The sequence below is a fragment of the Rousettus aegyptiacus genome, unplaced genomic scaffold, assembly GCF_014176215.1.
Source record: "Rousettus aegyptiacus isolate mRouAeg1 unplaced genomic scaffold, mRouAeg1.p scaffold_m13_p_1, whole genome shotgun sequence".
NCBI lineage: Eukaryota > Metazoa > Chordata > Mammalia > Chiroptera > Pteropodidae > Rousettus > Rousettus aegyptiacus.
Window position 1 is genome coordinate 111,629,645 of NW_023416284.1, and position 17,889 is coordinate 111,647,533.

At 33.5% G+C, this 17,889-nt stretch overlaps 1 protein-coding gene and 2 pseudogenes across 24 annotated transcripts in view; all 3 read right to left on the reverse strand.

Annotated features, from left to right (window-relative positions):
* Positions 1-17,889, reverse strand: part of KHDRBS2 (KH RNA binding domain containing, signal transduction associated 2) — a 507,385-nt gene that overhangs the window by 202,894 nt on the left and 286,602 nt on the right. The gene's annotated exons all lie outside the window — the stretch shown is intronic.
* On the reverse strand, positions 13,413-13,532 carry LOC118606870 (annotated as a pseudogene).
* Positions 14,167-14,285, reverse strand: LOC118605143 (annotated as a pseudogene).

Consider the following 17,889-nt stretch of genomic DNA (forward strand, 5'->3'; position numbering starts at 1 on the left):
GAAGAAATGAAGAAAAAAAAGGTTGGAGGCGAAAAATTTTATAGTTGACCTTGATCATCTTAAGCTTAAAATGCCAAAGAGACATTAAGGGCTACCTTAGAAATTCAAATCCAGGTTGATGGAGTAAATTTGAATGTCGTCTGCACACATTTGTGATAATTGAAGCATAGATTACATAAGAGAACAGTAAAATAGTGTAGTGCCAAATTTTCTAATCATACTTTTATGCAAATTTGTATCATTGAAGATAATCAGTTGACTTGTTAATTGCAATGTTTGTATCATTACATGTTAAATGATCAGGTCTTTTAATATTTTAAACTTTAATTTCCTAATTAGACAATCAAAATACATATACCACTGTATTTATAGTAATGAAGTAGCTAAATGTTTCAAATACAGAAGTTATACTTTTTTAAATGCCCAAATGTAGAGATAGTTGAAAATCGAGTCTCTAGACTAAATATATCTTTTGTATTATTTTTATAACATAAACGTAATTTTCTAACCACCAAAGTCTATAATTTTATATCGTAGGACTTATTTCCACCCTTCATTAAGCACAGATCTAACTTTGAATTAATCTTTCATAACTAGTACATGAGTCTGGCTGAGCTAGAACACACTGTTGAAATTTAATTTTGCATGTATTACTGATTATTCAGTTATATAAAATCTGAAAGATACTTAGTAAATAAAATATTCCAAGTTTACTTTGTAAATGTTACCTTATCAGAAATATTCTACATATTAGTTCATTTGAGTAGTACTGACTTCTATGATTCTGGAGTCATAAAATATATATATATAGAAATGGATGGTTTGTTGTTTTATGGCTTTTTAAATTGTATGTTAAATTTCCTAAAACAGGTATTTATTGAAAAGTGAAAATATAAGTTCATAAACAGTAATATAATAATCTGTATTTTTATATTTTATTATTTATTTAATATTTTAATATTGAAAAAAACCTTGAGAAAGAAAAAAGATATAATCACCTAGGTTTGTGAAAAGTTCATAAGACAAAGAAGGTAAAGTTATGACAATTCAGGATGAAAAAAATTATAGTCATTTTGAAGTAAATAAATATTAAAATAAAATAATATATTCCTTTAATTTGTATGCAGAACTGGAAATTCCAAAATTTTAAAAATAAAGTATAACCATATTATGATGACAATATTCTTGTTTAAAAAAATGAAACTTATATTTATAGACAAATCTTAATATTATTTCAGATAGGATTCTAAATTACTGAGATTCCATGCTTCAAATAATAAAGAATGTTTTACAAATTTGGGGTATACCTGCAGTAAATAAAACATACAAATGCTAAAAATACTCCATACCTTGCAAGATGAGTTATAAGGCTGCCTTTAAAAATGCTGATTGGTTTGATGCAGCTTTGATTTCAGACAATAGTGACTCAATAAGTAATGGTGAAACTTTAAATAACTCTATCAAGGCCTAAATAAGCATATCATACAAAGACATTTTAAGAATTGATCCAAATTTTAATTCTCTTATAATATCCAAAAATTTTGCTCTTTTGCTGCCAAAATTAGTTTTTAAAATTTGATATCTAGAAATAATAACAAAGATATTCACAATACTTGTATGTTCCTTTTGCTCAGAGTGAGGCATATTCTCTCTATGAAACGATTTTCATGAAATTCATGAGTGCTCCTTTTTGCATTTTCGACAAGGCCCCCCCCCTCCGTGTTGGCATATGGTGTAAACATGATACACAAAAGCTCAGAGCAGACAGATGTTTGGATGTTCCTAGAAAGGACTCATGCTCATAGGCCGCATATTTAATGTATATGCATAACTTCCTAGTTACATACACTCATGTCCATCTGCTATAATGGCATTTTGCCCAAAAACAAATTGGGAAGATTATTTTACTTGCGAATAGATGCCAGGTAATGACAGGTGTAGACAGGCAACCTGGGGGCACAGTGGGAGACTATTTTCCTGCCAAATCCCCTCCTCTGAGACTATGATGCTGCACGTTTAAAACTGTGATTATAACCACTGGTTACAAGTGAACTTATATTTGGCTTTACTGATGCCAAGACTATCAGACGACATCAGGGGAGAATGAAATGCAGACGGTAACCCATCTGAGCCATGACAAAGAGACCTGGGATTCCTTTAGCCTTTACAAACAGCTAGGTTAGGACACTTTTACCAGTGTAACAAGCAAGAAAATGTTGGAAGTGATGGGTCCTGTGCGAATATCAACTCTGTGGCTGTGCTGGAATGGGTAGAAGGTTCTTTCATAAAACTAGTGCCATGCTGAATATTATTTAGCAAAACATTTTAGACTATTAGATAACATTTCTTAGCCAACACAAGGTGAGTTTTAATCAGCCCAGGCTAGAGACCAGAAAAACTCATTAACAAAATGCGTTCAAAAAACAGTCAATTAAGATTTATTAAGAATCTGCTTGATGCATGAGGTCAGTATAAAGGTTTTATAAAGGTTACTTATCAAAGGAGATTGAATATCATCAAGTAAAAATGTTGCGATTTTCTGTATAGAACTAGTATAATTTCTGTCATTCAAGAACGTTTTCTCTTTTCCATTACCAAAGTCATATTGCACACTGTGTAACAACCTTCAAAAATAAGATAATAACTCTACAGAGTTTATGTAGATATTTTGCAGGACTATTAGAAAGGTTTGTTTTCTATTTTATTTTACCATAGTAAACATTGGCCACTGATATATGAGGCCCAGGAACCAGGACCTCTGGAATGAGCACCGAAGGACTCATGTGTTAGGTGTTATACTGCCACCCATCCAAGGTTATCAAGTCGGTCTCTACCTCAGGTTAAATTTAGGGTGGCAGATAAATATTTAGATAACATTAAATGAGAGATCTGGGCTGTTTTCTACAAATACCGAGTTTCATTTTTTTTAAGGTAGAATCAAAATAACTATATTTTATTTAGTAAATTTTCTTGGCAAGTTACTATGCACATGATACAGGAACTCTATTTGCATTTTAAGTTGCAATAGTCATTAATTTAATACTTTGGCAAATTATATCTAATTTAATTTACAAGTACAAAAAATGAACTCTGTTAACACAGAATTGATGATGATTATTGGTACACTGATCCAATGGGCCCAAATTCTTCTTAACAAATAAATCATCATGATAAGGATACCTTTAGAGGAGAGTGCAAATTCTGTGCATGACAATTCCATGCATTGATATAGGATATGGCTCATGTGACTGATTTTTATCAACAACCTTGAAATTCCAGGCCTTCTCTTAGACATGGAAATTTACATATTCAAGATAGTAATGAACCTAACCAGCCAGATTTTTAAAAAGTGCCTGAAGTTTTGCTATAATAAATCATCCTTTTATTTATTCAAAGTATTTCTGAGCAGCAAGTAAGTGCAAGGCACTGATGTAGGTGCTGGAGATACAGTAGAGGAAAGCCCCCGAATCAGGAGAGTTTAAGTAGATATAGATGATGACATCCCTACACTGGTCATAAAATGTCAGAGCAGGCACCATTTCTAAAAAATACCTAGGCAAAGAGAAAAGCCTTTTATTTATTTAATTTTTAAAAATATTTTTAAAGTTTTATTTAGTTTTTACGGTGACATTGGTTAATAAAATCCAATGTTTTAGCTGTACATTTTAACAGTAAGACATACATATATTTACACTGTGTGTTCACCTCCCATAGGTAGATTTTTTTCTGTTACTACATATTTGACTCTTTTTACCCTGCCTACCTCCCCTTTCTCCCTAGAGAGAAGCCTTTTAAATATTCTCTGAATCAGTGTCTGCTCAAATCGGCTTTGATTCTTTTTGTTGGTTTAAAAAATAACTTATTCTCAATACTTCACTAATGTTTTGGTGGCTAATACTTTTGGTTTGTTTGTTTTATTTAAAAAAAATTAAACTCTACATTTCTGCTTAAGAAAGAAACGTATTAGTTGAGGTAGGTGTCTCATCAGAAAAATCTCTCCTAGAAATTCTCCTTTGCTTTCTCCCAAATAAAAATGTTGTAATGATTACTTAAGACTGTATCATTTAATCAGGAAAATGACAACCTACTCAGTCATGCTAACTGTTAAAAAATTCTTTGAAAAGAGTATAAAATATGCTGTGCATAGATATTTTAGAGTTATCTTTTTATTTGGCAGTTTCTAGTGACCTCCAAATTTATTCTTAAAAAAATCTTTGCATATTATTCTTCCTGAATATTTAATCATATTTAAATAGAGTCGTCCTTAAAAATAATGAAAGTGCCGCTTTTTAAACAATGTATTGGAGGAGAGCAGAATCATTTACCAGATGAGAAAGAATAAAGCACTGAAGATGAGCAAAGGCAAGCAAGAGTGAAAGTATCCAGCTAGGGTGAAGGATGTTAAGTAAGGATGCCAGCTACTAGATACTTAGGAAGAGAAAGAAAGTAATGGTTAATGAAAACTTTAGTTTCATGGTCAGTAACTGAAGTAATGGACTTATGATATCATATGAGTGCAACAGAGTAAAAGAAGCATTTGAAAAAAAAAATGGAAAACTACATGTTAAAATGTGATGTAAAATTTCTCAACTGGCCTCATGAAATCAGTCATAATTGAAAAGTGAAAAGAACGGAGACTAGAATTTGAAGACCTGAATGTGTAACCTTTATTCCTTTCTTTGCTTCCATTGGTTTTGCCTCAGTGGGAACCACCTATTGGATTATTCAGTTGTTTGTCTTCCATAATTTGCTAAGGTCTTGCAATGGCTGATAAATTATATACGCATATCTGTGAAGTGGATTCATTCAGCATCCAAAAAGGTATTATGTTGTAGCCTCTTTGTCTTAGCAAGGAAGACCTGGGGTGGGCCCATGCAGAGCAGCTGGCATACTGGGCCACTTCTCTGAAAGGGGAATTGGACAACTCTCTGTCTTTAGCTTCTCCCAAGATTCCGTAATTCCACAGGGCATCTTCATAGCTCTCTTCAAGAGCACTTGAGTCAGTTGAATAAGGCAAACCCTCTTTCCTTCCTCCACACAATGAACATAACATACCAGGTAGTCAGAATCACCACTAAATCCTCCAACAACCACGGGATTGCTGGTTCTTGTCCAAGGCTCCTTTCAGATCTTGGATCTTCTCAGCTCTCTAACCCTGCATCTCAACGAATAAAGGAAATGCCTGCTTTCTTGGAACCACGTCCGATGTCAGGTACTTCAAGACCATTCAGCCTCTGTACCAAGATGCTTGTATCAAGTCTTCTCATTAAAGACTGGGGAGAGTGGTATCAAGAATTGGCATTTAGGTCACAATCTTTCCCTAACCCCTTTCCTCAAACATTTTTAGAATTTATTCTGCATACTCCAATTGGGAGAAAGGAGCCATTTAATCGTTCCATTAAGAACATGCTCTAGAATTCATCAACATTAGTTATGTGCTCTGTATTGAGGTTATAATCTGATTTGCTTTCATCTCAAATAGGGAAATTATAGGGTCTCAAGAGGTGAAGATAGCCAAAGGAGTTTCAGTTTTCTTTCGTTTCCTATAAAATGTAGCATCAGGCAACATCTGTATATTATTTATAATGTTCCTGTCCTTTGTCTGAAGGTGAGATTCTTATTCTATTCTAAAGACCTACAGTACCCCTGGCACAGACTCATACCATTTAGTACTGGGGACAGAAAGCAGAGTGTCTGTTGAACCTTGTTATAGAAATAACAAGACGAAGAACTGAGAAAGGGAGCATTTGGACTGTTTTATCGCTTGGCTCAGGGAAAAATATATTATTATTAAATATATTAATATTATGTAGATTAAATGTATTAAATACACTTATTTGTTTATATATTTGTCCCAGGTACTGAAGATATAGTAAACAAGAGAGTCCTCACTGAGCTTACATTCTAATGTAGGGAAATAGATCCAAAGAAAGCAAACAAAGGAAATAAGCAAGTATATTTCAGACAGTAAAATGCTATAAAAAAAAGAACAGGGCAACATGGCCAAGGAAGCGTAGAAATTGGCTTAGAAGAGAAGTCAGCCACAGTCTCTCTGAAGAGGTAATACGGGAACTGAGATTTTACAAGAAAATGAGCCTGTCATATGAGGACCTGGATCACTAGTCTTCCAGGTAGCTGGACTGCAAAGGTAGTGAGCCAGGAAGGAGCAGAGCCTCTTTTAATGACCAGCGAGAATGCAAGTGCATGTCTATCGAGAATTTAGTGAGCAAGAAAGAGAATGGTATTAGGTTAGATAAGCAGACAGGGGCTAGATCATGGAAGTCCTTCTTGTCCTTACGCTAAAGAGGATATTTCAGCTGCTATGAGGAAAGTCTAACTGAAGTGGAACCTGGGAGAGGGGTTAAGACACTATTATAGCAGTATATACATTGGCTGCTGCAGTCATCCCCACTGTTACCATGGAAAGTAGTGGGGAGAAACAGCCATTAAATAACTGCAGATATAGTTGCAGGCAGAACTGGCAAAGATTGCTGATAAATTAGATATGAAGAGTTATTAAAAATGTGGTCTCAAAGGTGACTCCTAGATTTTTGATCTGTGCAACCAATTTGGTGGTGTCATCACTGAGATGCGAAAGGTAGTGAATGTGAGTCTCCTTCTTGTCTCTCTCCGTTCTTAAAAAGGAAATCAGATGTTGTTTCTCAACAAGGAGCCTTTTTAGTTTGGGGATTTCTAAGGTGTGATATGACTCTCTCCTATGTGAGCAGCCTATCTTCTGGGCAGACATACAAATCTTTAAGAACCCTGGTTAAGAAAACATAAAGGAGACAAAAGACATAGTTGTTAATCATAAAAGGAAAAAATAAATATCTTTACATGAAGGCTTCTAGGGATCAAAAAAAAAAAAAAAAGGTGAAAAGTTAGAGGACAATTCGGCCAGATTTCTATGTATAAAGTTATGAAGCCATAACAGAAAAAATGATAGGGCAAGAGAATAGTTAATGATATTACAAAAATATCATGTCTGAAGTGGACAGTAGAAGGGTGTGTGGATGGAGCATAGGTTGGGAGACTGAAGCTTTGTGTTCTCAAGACAATTAGTACTCTCAGATTGGCATCACCATGAGCAGGCTTTGGAAAGATCCCTCAGGAACATGGATGAGTTACTAGAGCTGGAGGAATGTCATTCAGTTTGTCTACAGAAACAGAATTACTTTAGAAGACTTTGATAGCAGTCCAGACACGAAACAGTGAAGGATAGAATGAGGAAAGAATTCAAGTTTTACTCTTAACTAGTTTTGTCCCTTTCAACAAGGCATTTCTGGCCTAGTTATCAGATGTGGAAAATAAAAAAAGTGTTTCTGATGATCCAACTGAATAATCTCTGAGGTATCTCCACCAGACTTTCTCAGGAAGAAGTCTGTTGTGGATATCAGCAGAAGGGCAGGGTACTGAATTTTACTTTCCTACTGTAGAATCAAAATACAAATGATTAAGGTCCTAGGTGCATTTGGAAAAGTGCTATCTCCTTGTTCATTTATATAATAATTTCTTCATAAGACACACAGATAACAGTTTTCTTTGCAAGCCATCTCATTCTATGTATTTCTTAGATGTGAAGTCTCTGAGATACATAGAAAAAAATTTTTTTTTAAAGATTTAAAAAATAGTATTAACAAACCCTCTTAAGAGAAAGAGAATGTTTTAGAGACATTCTCTTTCCTGGGTTTGTTATACCAGCTTTAATGCTGGTATAGACTATGAATTGCAATTGGAGTCTTAGAACTAGTAGCAGTAAAGGGCTTTTGTGGTTATTAAACACCTCAATTTTACTCAGGCATTTAGCAAACCACAAAAGCCATTAATTGGCTATCTTCTGCACCATCACGGATATTGCTTCCAAAGTATCAGTAAGTACAGAGCAGATCTATGGTTCTCTTTCCTCTATCACTCTCCAGATAATTTATAGATTAGAAATACACACCCAGATATATGCTTTTACTATGAAAGAAAAAATTCTTCCAGGAGTTATGATTTCCAAAGGTTTCAAAACCACACTTAATTCTAAACTTAATTGGCCTGATGCTTGAAAGCCACCCATTTTGAGGCTTAGAACTTAATCTGAGTGATTTTCACATGACTTTGTTCTGAAACGCTAAAAAGATATCTGTAAAATGTTGTTGGCTTATAGACCTATATTATTCTAAGTTATTGATGTTTATACAGACTGAGGTGAGCATAATCCAACTCTTGCCAAATTACTAGAGTTTTAATTTCCACCCAAATGTTTAAGATATATCAACTTCTGTTCTGTCCCTATTTAGGATATAATTGTAGTATACTTACATATACAAATCAATAGTGGACGAATTGTCTAGTCCTGCCTAACTAAGCATTACAAAGAAACATTTATATTCATTATCACTGTCAATACAATATTGATTTGAAAACTAATAAATAATATGAAAAATGATTCAGGATAAATTAAAAACTCAATCAAGATTTCAAGAGAATGAGAACACAAGCCACGTACTGGAAAAAAATATATATTTGCAAAAAACATTTCTGATAAAGTGTTATTTAAAATATACGACAAAGTCTTCAAACTCAACAATAAGAGAAAAACAAAATGGACAAAAGACCCAAACAGATGCTTCACTGAAGAGGATATGCAGATTACAAATAAGCATATGAGAAGGTGCTCAACATTGTATGCCATTAGTCAGCTTCACATTAAAACAACAAAGAGAACATACCTACGAGAACGGCAAAAATTCACAACTGACATCACTAAATGATGGTGAGTATGTAAACCAACAGGAATTATCACTTATTGTTGGTGGGAGTTCAAAATGGTACAGCCACTTTGGAAGACAGTTTGGTAATTTCTTACAAAACTAAATATACTCTTACCATACAATCCAGCAATCGTGCTCCTCGGTATTTACCCAAAGAAGCTGAAAACTTATGTCCACACAGAAACCTGCACACAAATGATTACAGCAGTTTTACTCATAATAACCAAAACTTGGAGGCAACCAAGATGTCCTTCGGTAGGTGAATGGATAAACAAACTGCAGTATATCCAAACAATGAAAGATTATTCTGCATTTAAAAAAAAAAAAAAAAGAGCTTTCAAGCCATGAAAAGACATGGAGGAAACAAATGCATATGAAAGTAACCAATCCAAAAAGGCTACAAACTATGTAATTCCAACTGTATGACATTATGAAAAAAGCAGAATTATGGACACCTTGAAAGGATCAGTGGTTGCCAGAGGTTAGAGGAGAAGGAGAGATAAATAGGTAGAACACTGACAATTTGGGGGCAGTGAAACAATTCTGTTTATTACAATAGTGGTAGATATGTATCTTGGTCCGTTCAGATTAGTATAACAGGATGTCATAAACTGAGTGTTTTGTAAAGAACAGAAACTTATTTCTCATAGTTCTGGTTCATTTATGGACTTCTTTTATTCTGAGTCCTCTCACATGGCAGAAGTCCTCTCATGGCAGAATGGATGAGGAGTGAGAGATCTGTTTGAGTCTCTTTTAAGGGCACTAATCCAGGTATGAGGGCTCTAATTTCATGATCTAATCACCCAAAGTCTCACTTCCTGATGCTATCACCTTCAGTATTAGGATTTCAACATATGAATTTCAGGGTGATATAAATATTTGGTCTAGAGCAATACATGTCACTATATATTTGTCAAAACCCACAGAATGTACAACACCAAGAGTGAACTCTAATGCAAACTGTGGACTTTGGGTGATATTGCTGTGGCAATATTGGCGCATCAACTGTAATAAATGCACCACTCTGATGGGGAATGTTGATAATGGGGGAATCTATGCATGTGTGAGGGCTGACAATACATGGGAAATCTCTGTACCTTGTTCTCAATTTTGTTGTGAATCTAAAACTGCCCTAAAGTAAAGTGTATTTAAAAAGATTAATTAGGATATTATTTTGATTGCATGATGCCATGAAATAAACACTATTTTTATCAAGTTGAAATAACCTATGCAAGCTTAAAAAATTACGGTGCTGGATAATGGTGCTCATCATCGGAGGGAGAAGGCTGCTCAAGCCTCCTCCATATGCACTGAAGATCTCCAAGGAGCCCTATGTGCATCATGATCATACTGAATTCATCTTTATTGCACCTCAGTGAATGATAAAGGGTTGGAGGATTATCACTCTCATTTACAGACTCAGAGGTTAAATGATGAATGGAAAGCAAGTCACAAGCAGGGATTTAATGGTAGAAAACATTTTAAATGTCTTATATTTCTCATCATTATGCCAGTTAAATTGTTCCTATTTCATTGTCCTCTTGTTCTGAGATTCTGTCAGCCTAGACCTATTCGGAAATTAAGCATGCTGAAATCAAAATAGCATAGATTTCTGAATCGGAGCTCCAACTCCCTTACTCTACATATGTTATTATGGGCTAGACAGGGGCTATCCATCCTAATCATTGTGCTCTTCTAAAAAACAGAAAAGGAAATCAAAGATTATCATAGTACCTTGTTGATAAGTTGGTATTGCTGCTGCTGTTTTTGACTGTGGTGTTTCTTGTTGGTGGTGTAAGAGTGTGTTTGACATATGTGTAAAATGTATGCATATTAGTTGTCTGACTAATAGATTGGCCCAGGTAAGCAAATGATACAGGTAATTGTAGAAATTGGATAGGCTACTTTGTAGGTCTGGAGAGAGGAATTCTAAGCTCTAGTTTGAATTCTGTCTGTGTAGTATACAACTCACCTTTCTTCTATCTACTATTTTATTATTTATAAATAAATAAACGACTGAATGAATGAATGAATGAACTTCTGAATATTTGAAGACAACTCAAACTATACTGTGAGCTTCCAGGTAACATATTATCTCACACATGTACATTTACATGTGTGCTGCATAAAATTAAAAACAGAATGAAAACTGAGGGCAAGGACCAGGTAAATGGAAAAGCAGAACACTCAGCAGCCTGGGGTTTATTTGGAATATGTGATTGTGCAAAATTTTTTAAAAATTCAAAAGGCATCTAAAAAAGTCAGGAAAGGATTAGCAAGAGCAACGGAAGTGTGACTCAGGGCACAGATAAATGAGGCTGAGTAACTTACATTAAAACAAAATGGGCAATAAATGGTAGTATAGTCATTTGTCGGTACATTGGAAATCGACTGTACAAAGCTTGATGACATCTAAATGCACAATGTGAAGAGATGAAACTGTTATATCAAAATTATTCGTGTAAGGCAGCTAGCACATAAGGTTTTTTTTTTTTTTTAGCTTTTATGTATTGGCTAGTTTTTGCATAATTTCTATTTGTAGATACATGACTACAATACGATCTTTCATGTAGTGCCTCCCTTTTAAAAAGTAGTCTTTTGTCTAATTTCTTCACTTTGAATTATTTCTGGCCATGTTCACTGTGACTTAAAATCTAAAAGGAACAACCACCGAACTATCACACTTTTCCGAATTCTGAAAACCATTGGCCTACTTAAGAAATAAGAAGAGAAGACCCATCTTCTTCTCTCTGTGGGAGCTAAAAGTTTGGTATTCTCCGTGTGGGGCCCTATGTCTGGGTCTTTCAGGGAGACCTGGAGTGAAATATCACTTTAGTACGTTTCTCTCCCCTTCTATAATTCTGAGAGTAGTGTGAGAAAATCTCTTTTTGTGTGTTTTGAGTGGAAGCAAAAATCAATTTCTACTCAAAAAAATCATACAAGATACTAAGAGCTTTAAAAAGATAAAAACCTGATTGTAGCATTACTGTACAATGGTAGCATTTAGGTTTTTAATTTCAGGATAAAACAATTTTGGGCGCCATGCCAATTTTCAGAAGAGTTAAATTTTAAAACTGTGAGCAAAAAAGAAATTACATTAATGTATTACCGTATTGGACTCTGGAGAGAGGATGTCAGGTAGCAATTATGAATGCCTGGTCCCACTGCCGGAGTCAGATTCAGGCATTGACATTTATTATCTGTGTGGCTTAATTTAAAACATTAAGCCTTAGGGGCCTAAATTTTCTTATCTATAAAATGGGATTAATAATAGGAATAAACAAAAGGGTAAGACTTTCGGGATTAAATAAATTAACATATGTAAATTGCTAAGATGGTGTCTAGTGCATGCTGGGCACATGATAAATGTTAGCTATTATTTTCCCCAGGCAGTTTACAGAGTCCTCTATTTTGACATACCACCTATTTGAAATGATAAGGTAAGTCTGTTGTATCCACTTTATTGTATTTCTTTGAAGAATTTTAGCTTAAAAGGGAATTCCAAAGTGTTATGTATATGTAAGTACATCCTATCCCATATTTTTCTAAAATAATGAAATATCTTCAAACTACAGTAAATGATAAAATATGAGAAATTTGTTTTAGGATATATATTTTTGAAAAAGTTAAGGCTTTGGGTGAAAATGTGTTATAGGGCAAACACTGATTTGAATTCAGGAAGATTCATAGTCATGAATCTGTTTAGGGCTGCTACTTCATACAGTACATTTAATCAAAAGTCAAATCTGAAACTATTTTCAACTGAGTATCTGGAAAAGATCCAATCCTAAAAGAAGTCTGCAGCCAGATCATATTTCGACTCAGTGATCATAATATCATTAGTATAATATGAAAGTCTACAGAATACAAATAAAACAAAAACACTGGCATTTAATAGAAGGGTTTGCAGAAATGCAGCTGGGGAGAAAGTGAAATACTTATGATGAAATAGAAGACTCATGCAAATCACTCCATAAAAGCAAAAATGAATAAAAGGTCAACATAAACCAAAACAGTTATTAGGGGAAGGGGTATTACCCATTTCAAAATAAGATATGTTTTTGAATAAAAAAGAAAATTAAAAAGGCAAAGAAGTTTTTTAAAAAAGAATATACGATTCATTTAGGAGAGATGTATAAACAAGGAAAACACAAAATATCAGTTCATTAGTTTGAATCAGGGATCTCATTTTAAATTGCATGGTATTATCCTTGGGCAATGAGCAACATAGCTTAAAGCTACAGGATATGTTAGAGTATTTTTAAATGTTCCTGTATTTTCCACTGTCTTATTTTCATAATAAATGTTAAAGTGTCCCTATCACCAAGTGTTCTTTTAGCATTTATTTACTAATGAACTTTTTTTGCAATCCTAGATAAACAGTATATTCTATTAACTTTCCAAGTTTCATCATACAGACATTAAGTGGCCTTCTTTATTGATTTTCTTTCAATATGTATGTGAATATTTTAGCAAATTACTTCGACACTGGTTGGCAACATTCCTAGGATTTTTATTTTTATGTATGTATATATGTATGTATGTATGTATGTATGTATGTATGTATGTATGTATTTGGCGAGGCAACCCTTGGTTTACCTCACAGATTGGAAAGACCTTGTCAGTTTACAATCCTTTATTTTTTACTTTTTATGTCTACAGCACCTGGTCTTCCTAGGTAATCTCCTATCCCAAGTACAAATCAGGCCCAACCCTGTTTAGCTTCCGAGATCAGATGGGATCGGGTTTGTTCAGGGTGGCATGGCCGTAGACTGGGATTTTTAAATTGTTATGAAATTTTAAATTTTACTCTTAATTTTTAAAGTAATACTTGCTTAGTATAAGTAATGTGATCAAAGACAGATAATTAAAAAATTATTAAAATTTCCATTACACTTCTCCAACGCACCCTCAAAAACTAGGATGGCGTTTATCCTTTTATTCTTCCTTTCTTCCTTCCTTCCTCTCAAAAATGATTATATTATTCATCTTGCTTGGCATATTTCTCTTTTAACTGAACAATATGTAATGGCCACTCCTTGTGAAGGTCAATGAGACAGAATTCATTCTTTTTACTAACTAATTAGTTTTCCATATATGTGTAACTTGTTAGTACATTTGACCATTCTTCTATTTATGGATGTTTGAGAGTTATCCATTGCTTTGTGACTACAATGCTATAATTATCACTCTATTATGATTCCTTTTTATCCTGAGGTTATAGTTTCTGAAAAGATACTATTGTAAATGATGTGTAGATGTTTTTATTCTTTTAATTTTTTAATTTTTTAAAAAATTTGTTTGTTTATTTTAGGCAAGGCAACCCTTGGTTGACCTCACAGACTGCAAGGGTCTCGTCAGCTTACAATCCCTTATTTATTTATTTATTTATTTATTTTATCTTTTAAGCCTACAACGCCTGGTCTCCTTAGGTGGTCTCTCATCCAAGTACTAACCAGGCCTGACCCTGCTTAGCTTTTGAGATCAGATGGGATCAGGCTTGCTCACGGTGGCATGGCCATAGACAGCAGATTTTTTTAAAAAATACATATCTTCATACTTTCCAAATGGTTCATATTATTCATATTATTATCAAAAGGATAGTAAAATGCTTATTCCCCACAAATTTTCTAACAATGAAAAAATTATAACTCATGATAAATACTTTTTTTGTTAGCCATTTGGATTGCCAACTTTCTGAAGAGCCTATTTATTCTTCTATTGGGTTATTCCTAATTTTTAAGTATCTACTTGGAGGGACTTCTGTTTTAAACCAAGATGAAATTACTGGGAACAGATTTACCCTCCTATCTGGGAAAAAAAGTAAAAAAAGTAATAATAATTTTAAAAATGTCAATAGCTTCAAAGCATTGGACTTTAGGCAGCCAAGAATAGATCCTTGAGTGATGGGAAACAAATGAGGTTAAGTTCTATGATAACTGTCTTGAGAAAGCCTTCAAGCCATGATACAGGGAGTAATAATCCAGACAGAGCCCAAAAACTTCCTCAGGTGTAGAGATGTTTTTGAGAGTCCAAGAAGTCCCTGTTTGCTAGAGCTCCCAGGAAAGAGTAATAAAGAGCTGCAAAAATAAACAACTCTGAAAATCGAAGAGGATCCCGTTCGAGTATTCAACATAGTCCTCTTCAGTGCCTGTGTAAATGCGAACCTCCTGGGTCCAAGAAAAAAAATACAGAAAACTAGAAGAAATAGTCCACATCGTCCACACAGGACCAGAAGTGGAGGTCACACTAGAAAACTTAATTTATCGGACATTGGGTATAGTGCTCAGAAGGGTCTTTTGTCAATGGTGGAAAATAATAAGCCCTAGATTAAACAGTTCTCTGACCTTGCCTAATAAATTTGAAAAGACGTGATAGAATCAGTTTACATGTAACTTAACAACATTCTAGAATAAAGTTGATGAATACTTACAGTAATAAAAAAATTCAGCACTTAATAAGGTAAGAATTATAATGTCTAGCAATCAATCTTAAATTACCAGACAAACAAAGAAAAGTAAAATATGATCAATAATCATGAGAAAAAATTAATGAATTGAAACAGATCCAGAATGGATAAAAATATTAGAATTAGCTGTCAAAGATATTAAAATAGTTTTTATAAACTGTATTCCATTTAATGAAACAGATAAGTAGACATGGGGTGGGAGGCCTAAATTGAATTTCCAGAGGTGAAAATTAGAATGTCTGAAATGAAAATATACTAGATAGAATCATGACAGATTAGACACTGAAGAAAAAAGGATGAATGAATTTGAAGACACAGCAATAGATAATATCCAAAATGAACACCAAAGATAAATAAGAATTAGAGAAAAATGAACAGAAAAGAGAAGTCATGAATTACTAATATCAGGAAAAGGAGAGGTAATATCACTACAGAGTATGCAGATGTTAAAGAGAATGGGGATATTATGACCAAATTGATATCAAAAAATTAAACAACTCAGATAAAGTACAAACTCTTTGAAACACGAAAGCTACCAAAATTCACTTAAGATGATACAGATAATAGGTAACTCACATAGAATTTTATTTTCCATTAAAGATATTGAATTTATAGTAAAAAATCTTGAAACAAAGAAAAATCCAAACTTGAATGTCTTCATTTATAAAATTTACCAAACATTTACAAAAGAAATACTAATTCTCCACAAACTCTTTCAGAAATTTGAAGAATATGGAATATTTGTCTGACCAAAAAATAATTTAAAAAAATAAAACCTCAGGAGCATAGAAGAAATAGAAGCAAACTTGCTTAACCTGACAAAAACGGCCTAAGAAAAACTGACAACTAATTATCATATTAGTGATGAAAGACTGAATTATCCTAAGACTGGGGAAAGGGCAAGTCAGCTTGTACCACCTCGATTCAGTGCTATACTGGAGGTTCTGACTAATGAACAGGGCAAAAAAAAGATAAAATTCATGCATATTGGAATGAAAAGAGTTAAACTGCCTTTGTTCGCAGATGACATATTCATCTATGTAAGGAATCTAATTGAATTTACTAGAAAGTTAATAGGAGCCATGAATGAGTGAATTCGGGAATGCTGTAAGATATAAACTACATATAGAAAAATAAACTGTATTTCTATGTCATAGCAACAAATAATTAGAAATTGAAAACACAAAAACATACCCTTTACAGTAGCATCAAAAATATGAAATAATCTTGCAAAAGATGTGAAAGACCTGTACATTGAAATTTATAAAACTTTGCTGAGAGAAATTAAAGAAAACAAATAAATGGAGAGATATACCATGTCATGTGTTAGAAGACACAATGTTGTTAAGCGGTCAATTCCCCTCAAATTGTTTTATTTATTTAATGCAACCTAATCTATACTGTCATGTTAGGGACAGTAAGTAGGCCATGGGGATAGCTGAAATAGATTTTTACAAAGGGCTGTAAGAAAACTTTAGGGGGTGGAGATATTCATTATTTTGAGTGTAGTGACTATTTCACAGATGCATACATATGCCAACATATCAAACTTCCACTTTAAATAGGTACAATTTTTTTTAAATCAATTATACTACATTAAAGTTGATTTTAAATATGTAGACATTTTATATTATGACTATTAATCCTTAAACTGTGATGAACAGTATAATTTTTTGAAGTCTAACATTGATCTTCAGATTTTATATCTTTACTATATTTATTTTTATTAATATATAGATAAATGTTTAGCAAGATGAAATTATCTAGTCTCATAAAATTTGAGACTTTGGGTTACATTAAAATAATGGCAAAAACTAAGGTTATATAAATATTCTCATTCTATTTATTATTTATTTTAGATTTTATTCAATTTAGAATTTATTAGTTCATTAATTTATTAATTCTAAGTAGCTAAACATATGTTAATTATTATACATTTAATCATTATTACTAGTGATTGTACAGAAATACATAACAAAACGTGGGACATGATAGTTAAGATTAATTATACTTACATTTCCTTTTTTTACTTATCAATATCATTTAATATTTATTGAGAGTCTATAATGTATCAGCACAAGAGCCGAGTGAAGTAAACTGACAAATGTTCTTGCCTGAAGTGAGCTAAAAATTTCATGTTGCGAGTGATAGACGACAAATTAAAAAGTGAAATAAATAATGTGTTTTGATGTAGTATGTGGAATCTTAAATATGTGATATGTGCTGTATAAGTAAAATGTGAGGTATGTGTTATATTAAAAAATAACACAGAGAAAGGAAAAAGGATTCCAAGAGGGTGGTAGGGATTTCAATTTTTAAATAGGGTAAAATCAGAAATGGCTTCATGAGGTTACTCGTGAGCTGAGACTCACAGGGCGAATGAAGAGATCTGGATGAAGGGCTTTGTGGGAAGCGGAAAAGGCAAAGGCAGAGGTTTTGTGGTGGGACCGTCTATGCCTGCTGTGTCTGTAAAATATCGGTGAGGCCAGCGTGGCTGGAGCAGCCTTTGGCTTTTACTCTGACTAAACTGGGAATCACTGGAAAGTTTTAAATAGAGAAGTACTATGATATGTATGCTTTAAAAGGATCACTAGGTCTGCTGTGCTGAGGATAGCCTGTGTGCAGGATGAAGGACCATGGCGGATGAAGGCAGAGCAGTTA